Genomic DNA, 6703 nt, shown 5'->3' on the forward strand with positions numbered 1-6703 from the left:
TGAATTCGAAATCATGTACTTCTTGTTCTTTTGTTTAAAACATTTTTCATTTAAGAGAGGTGATGGATTCATATTCACTACTTCAAGGCATAGACACTTAGATACTAATGATCATGTAATAAGACACAAATATAGATAAACATTTAACATAAAAATGAAAAACAGAAAATTTAAGAACAAGGAATGAGTCCACCTTAGTGATGGTGGCGTCTTCTTCTTGAGGTACCAATGATGTCCTTGAGCTCTTCTATGTCTCTTCCTTGTCTTTGTTGCTCCTCCCTCATAGCTCTTTGATCTTCTCTAATTTCATGAAGGATGATGGAGTGCTCTTGATGTTCCACCCTTAGTTGCTCCCAATAATTGTGTGGAGGAAAATGTATCCCCTGAGGTATCTCAGGGATCTCTTGATTTGCAGTCAAATGTTCTACCACTGAGCTATAGACCCTTGAGATGAATCTCTCCATCTCCTATGACTCAGAGGTGGAAGCTTTTGTCTTCCCTTTCCTCTTTCTAGAGGTTTCTCTGGCCTTAGGTGCCATCAATGGTTATGGAAAAACAAAAAAAAAGCAATGCTTTTTCCACACCAAACATAGAATGTTTGCTCGTCCTCGAGCAAAAGAAGAAAGGAAGGATGAGAAGAAGAAGAAATGGAGGAGATGGAGGTGATTGGTGAAGGGTTCTTGGGAAAGGGTGATATAGGATTATGAGGAGGTAAGGTGAGTGGAGGTATGTGGGGATCCTATGGGATCCACAGATGCTGAGATGATCCTGTGGGGTCCACAGATCCTGAGGTGTCAAGGATTTGCATCCCTGTACCAATTAGGCATGTAAAACACCTTTGCATTCAATTCTGGCATTTAAATGCCGAATTGATGCTTGTTCTGGGCATTCAACGCCCAGATGTAACATGTTTCTGGCGTTGAACACCAGTTCTATGCTTGTTTCTGGCATTCAGCGCCAGCTCTATGCTCTGTTCTGGCGTTGAACACCAGCCAGATGCTCCTTACTGGCGTTTAAACGCCAGTAAGTCCTTCCTCCAGGGTGTGATTTTCCTTCTGCTATTTTTGATTCTGTTTTTAATTTTTGTAATTATTTTGTGACTCCACATGATCATGAACCTAATAAAACATGAAAGAACAATAAAAATAAAAATAAAATTAGATAAATAAAAATTGGGTTGCTGATAAACCACTATTTTATGGTTTATCTTGTACTCAATTGAGTGGTTTTTATCTACTCTTTATCCACTTATTCATACTATTTGCATGGTTTTATATTTCCTTCCTAATTATGTGTTTTGATTAAAAACATGCTTCTTTGATCTTATATTTGCTTATTATTAATCCTCTCTTATTACCATTAGATGCCTTGATATGTGTGTTAAGTATTTTCATATATTATAAGGCAGGAATGGCTTGGAGGATGGGAAGAAAGCATGCAAAAGTGGAAGGAATGCAAGAAGTTGGAGAAATTGCTAAGCGATCCAGCTTGACCTCTCTGCACTCAAACGGCTATAACTTTAGCTACAGAGGTCCAAACGATGCGGTTTTAGTTGCGTTGCAAAGCTAACGTCCGGGGCTTCAATTTGGTATATAATATATTATAGTTCCTCTGATGCTAGGCGACGCGACCGCGTGATCCATGCGACCGCGTCGCAGTGACGAAAATCCAGCGTGGCAAAATTCGAAACCAGCGAATTCTGGACTGTTTCTGACCCAGTTTGCGGCGTAGAAAATACAAATTAGAGGCTATAAAGTGGGGGACTGCATCCATTCAAAAAAAAGAGGCTCTCACATTCACAATTTTAGGAGTAGATGTAGTTTTTAGAGAGAGAGGTTCTCTCCTCTCTCTTAGGATTAAGATTTAGGACTTCTCTTAGTTTTAGGAGTGACTCTCAATCCAGGTTCAATGTTCTTTTATTTGTTTTTCCATGCATGTCTATGTCAGATTTAAGTGTTTGTTAATGCAATTTGAGGTATTTCAGTTTAATATTGCTTTCTTTTATTTACATGATTATTGCTTCCCATCTGAAGGCATTCTTATTCCAGTAGATTTACTTTTTCCCTTTTGGTCTTGGTTAAGAAATCAGTAACTCAGGAATTATCCAACTTAATAGCATAATTGTTAATTGTTATCTTTCCAATTGAGGTGAACTTCAATAATCCTAAGCTTTTCTTAGGAAATAAGTAGGATTCGAAGATCAAACCAATTTGTCCCTTGACTTTCCTTTGCTTTAGTAAAGGTTAACTAAGTGGAATTAAGATTCAACTTTCATTGTTATTGATAAGGATAACTAAGTCTGGACTTCCAGTTTCTTGTACCTTGCCAAGAGATTTTATTATTATTATTTTATTTTACTTGTCATATAACATATTCCCACCTTACTTCCAAAACCCCTAATTTACAATCTTCATAACCAATAAGAACATACTTCCCTGCAATTCCTTGAGAAGACGACCCGAGGTTTGAATAATCGGTTATCAATTTCAAAGGGGTTTGTTACTTGTGACAACCAAAACGTTTGTACGAAGGGATTTCTGTCGGTTTAGAGACTATATCTACAACGTGACTGTTTTTATGACATTCTTTACTGGCAAAAATCCTAACGTCAGTTGCCTCCCAACAAGCGCTTCTTTAATGTCAATAGCTTGACAGTGGGCTCTCACGGAGCCACACAGGTGACTAGGTCAATTTTATAGACTCCCAACCCCAAACTTAGAGTTTGGATGTGGGGATTCAACACCAAACTTAGAGTTTGGATGAGGCCTCCCAACACCAAACTTAAAGTTTGATTGTGGGGGCTTTATTTGACACTGTACTGAGAGAAGCTTATCGTGCCTCTTTTCCATGTTTACAGGATGATAACCTTGTGCTTTAAACACAAGGGAGTCCCCATTCAATTGAAGGACTAATTCACCTCTGTTAACATCTATCACAGCTCCTGCTGTGGCTAGGAAGGGTCTTCCAAGGATGATGGATTCATCCTCTTCCTTCCCAGTGTCTAGGATTATGAAATCAGCAGGGATGTAAAGGACTTCAACCTTTACAAACATGTCCTCTACTAGTCCATAAGCCTGTTTTCTTGAGTTGTCTGCCATCTGTAATGAGATTATGGCAGCTTGCACCTCAAAGATTCCCAGTTTCTCCATTACAGAGAGGGGCATGAGGTTTATCCCTGACCCAAGGTCACACAGAGCCTTCTCAAAGGTCATGGTGCCTATGGTACAAGGTATTAAGAACTTTCCAGGATCCTGTTTCTTCTGAGGCAATGTCAGTTGATCCAGATCACTCAGTTCATTGATGAGCACGGGAGGTTCATCTTCCCAAGTTTCATTACCAAATAATTTGGCATTCAGCTTCATGATTGCACCAAGGTACTTGGCAACTTGCTCTTCAGTAATATCCTCATTCTCTTCAGAAGAAGAATACTCATCAGAGCTCATGAAGGGCGTAAGGAGGTTTAATGGAATCTCTATGGTCTGTAGATGAGCCTCAGAGTCCTTTGGTTCCTCAGAGGGAAGCTCCTTATTGATCTCTGGACGTCCTAGGAGGTCTTCCTCACTGGGATTCACGTCCTCTCCCTCCCTTACAGGTTCGGCCATGGTGATCAATTCAATGGACTTGCACTCTCCTTTTGGGTTTTCTTCTGTATTGCTTGGGAGAGTACTAGGAGGGATTTCAGTGATCCTTTTACTCAGCTGGCCCACTTGTGCCTCCAAATTTCTAATGGAGGACCTTGTTTCATTCATGAAACTCAGAGTGGCCTTAGATAAATTACAGACTAAATTTGCTAAGCTAGATGGATTCTGCTCAGAACTCTCTGTCTTTTGCTGAGTGGATGATGGAAAGGCTTGCTATTGCTAAACCTGTTTCTTCCACCATTATTGAAGCCTTGTTGAGGCTTTTGTTGATCCTTCCATGAGAGATTTGGGTGATTTCTCCATGAGGGATTATAGGTGTTTCCATAGGGTTCACCCATGTAATTCACCTCTGCTATTGCAGGGTTCTCAGGATCATAAGCTTCTTCTTCAGAAGATGCCTCTTGAGTACTGTTGGATGCAGCTTGCATTCCATTCAGATTCTGAGAAATCATATTGACTTACTGAGTCAATATTTTATTCTGAGCCAGTATGGCATTCAGAGTATCAATTTCAAGAACTCCCTTCTTCTAAGGCGTCCCATTACTCACAGGATTCCTCTCAGAAGTGTACATGAACTGGTTATTAGTAACCATGTCAATGAGTTCTTGAGCTTCTGCAGGCATTTTCTTTAGGTGAATGGATCCACCTGCAGAAGTATCCAATGATATCTTAGCTAATTCAGACAGACCATCATAGAATATATCCAGGATGGTCCATTCTGAAAGCATGTCAGAAGGACACTCTTTGGTCAGTTGCTTATATCTCTCCCAAGCTTCATAGAGGGATTCACCTTCTTTCTGTCTGAAGGTTTGAACATCCACTCTAAGCTTACTAAGCTTTTGAGGAGGAAAGAACTTGGCTAAGAAAGCCGTGACCAGCTTATCCCAAGAGTTCAGGCTATCTTTGGGTTGAGAGTCCAACCACACTCTAGCTCTGTCTCTTACAGCAAACGGGAAAAGCATAAGCCTGTAGACCTCGGGATCAACCCCATTGATCTTAACAGTATCACAGATCTGCAAGAACTCAGTTAAGAACTGAAAAGGATCTTCAGATGGAAGTCCATGAAACTTGCAGTTTTGTTGCATCAGAGAAATTAATTGAGGTTTCAGCTCAAAATTGTTTGCTCCAATGGCAGGAATGGAGATGCTTCTTTCATGTAAATTGGAATTAGGTGCAGTAAAGTCACCAAGCATCCTCCTTGCATTATTATTATTTTTGGCTTCCATCTCCTCTTCTTGTTTGAAAATTCCTGTAAGGTTGTCTCTGGATTATTGTATTTTAACTTCTCTTAATTTCCTTTTCAGAGTCCTTTCAGGTTCAGGGTCTGCTTCAACAAGAATGTTCTTGTCCTTGCTCCTGCTCATATGAAAAAGAAGGGAACAGAAAATAATAATAGGGATCCTTTTTACCACAGTATAGAGGTTCCCTTGTGTGAGTAGAAGAAAAGAAGAAAGAGAATGAAGAAGAGAAGAATTCGAACTCAGAAGAGAAGAAGGGGTTCGAATTTTTGGGTGAGGAGAAGTATTAGTATGTCATTAAATAAATAGAAGAAGATGAGAGAGAGAAGTTTTCGAAAATAATTTTTGAAAAGAAGTTGATGATTTTCGAAAATTAAAAGAGAATTAAAATTAAAATTAAAATTTAAACAATTAATTAACTAAAAAGAATTTTTGAAAAAGAGGGAGGTATTTTCGAAAATTAGAGAGGGAAAATTGGTTAGGTAGTTTTGAAAAAGATATGATTGAAACAAAAAGATATGATTGAAATTGAAAAAGATTTAAAAATCAATTGAAAGTCAATTTTGAAAAGATAAAAAGATAAGGAGTTAGAAAAGATATTTTAAAATCAAATTTTTGAAAAAGATATGATTTAAAAAAAAGATATGATAGAAAGATATGATTAAAATTAGTTTTGAAAAAGATTTGAATTTTAAAATCAAAATTAATGACTTGACTCACAAGTAATCACAAGATATGATTTTAGAACTTAAAGTTTGAATCTTTCTTAACAAGTAAGTAACAAACTTGAAATTTTTGAACAAAAACATTAATTGTTGATGATATTTTCGAAAATTATGAGATAAAATTAAGAAAAATATTTTTTAAAATATTTTGAAAAAGATTTTTGAAATTTTCGAAAATAAATAAAAAAAATAAAAAAAATGGAAAAGATATGATTTTTGAAAAATATTTTAAAAAGATAAGATTTTTGAATTGAAAATTTGATTTGACTCATAAGAAACAACTAGATTTTAAAAATTTTGAAAAAGTTAACTCAAATTTTCGAAAATTTAAGAGAGAAAAGGGAAAGATATATTTTTGATTTTTTAATTTTTAATGAGGAAAGAGAAAAACATGAAAAGTAACACATAACATAAAAATTATGAATCAAAACATTCAATGCATGCAAGAACACTATGAGTGTCAAGATGAACACCAAGAACACTTTGAATGTCAAGATGAACACCAAGAACTTATTTTTGAAAAATTTTTAAGAAAAGAAAAATGCACATGAAAAATAACAAAAGATACAAAACAAGAAAACATCAAGATCAAACAAGAAGACTTACCAAGAACAACTTGAAGATCATGAAGAACACTATGAATGCATGAATTTTTCGAAAATTTTTATGCAAAATTTAAAACATGCAATTGACACTAAACTTAATATTGACTCAAGACTCAAACAAGAAACACTAAAAATATTTTTGATTTTATGATTTTATAATTTTTTGGTATTTTTCGAAAATTATTTGAAAGAGAAAAATAAGGATTCCAAAATTTTTAATATGAATTCCAGGAATCTTGTACTTTTAATCTAAAGCTTCAGTCCAGGAATTAGACATGGCTCACTAGCCAGCCAAGCTTTCATTGAAAGCTCCGGTCCAAAACACTAGACATGACCAATGGCCAGCCAGGATTCAACAAATCATCATGAAACACTAGAATTCATTCTTCAAAATTCTGAAGAAAAATATATTTTTGAAAATAATTTTTTTTCGAAATGAATAATAAAAACAAAAAGCTTAAAATTAAAATAAATTTACCCAATCTGAGTAACAA

General features: G+C 36.0%; 1 non-coding gene across 1 annotated transcript; it reads left to right on the forward strand.

The window, feature by feature from the left end:
- The first annotated feature begins 4363 nt into the window (after positions 1 to 4363).
- On the forward strand, positions 4364 to 4471 carry LOC112752835 (small nucleolar RNA R71). Its single transcript, XR_003177248.1, has one exon. It is a non-coding gene; the product is annotated as a small nucleolar RNA R71 (small nucleolar RNA).
- Positions 4472 to 6703: the final 2232 nt, after the last annotated feature.

This window comes from Arachis hypogaea, chromosome 15, assembly GCF_003086295.3.
Source record: "Arachis hypogaea cultivar Tifrunner chromosome 15, arahy.Tifrunner.gnm2.J5K5, whole genome shotgun sequence".
NCBI classification, from domain to species: domain Eukaryota; kingdom Viridiplantae; phylum Streptophyta; class Magnoliopsida; order Fabales; family Fabaceae; genus Arachis; species Arachis hypogaea.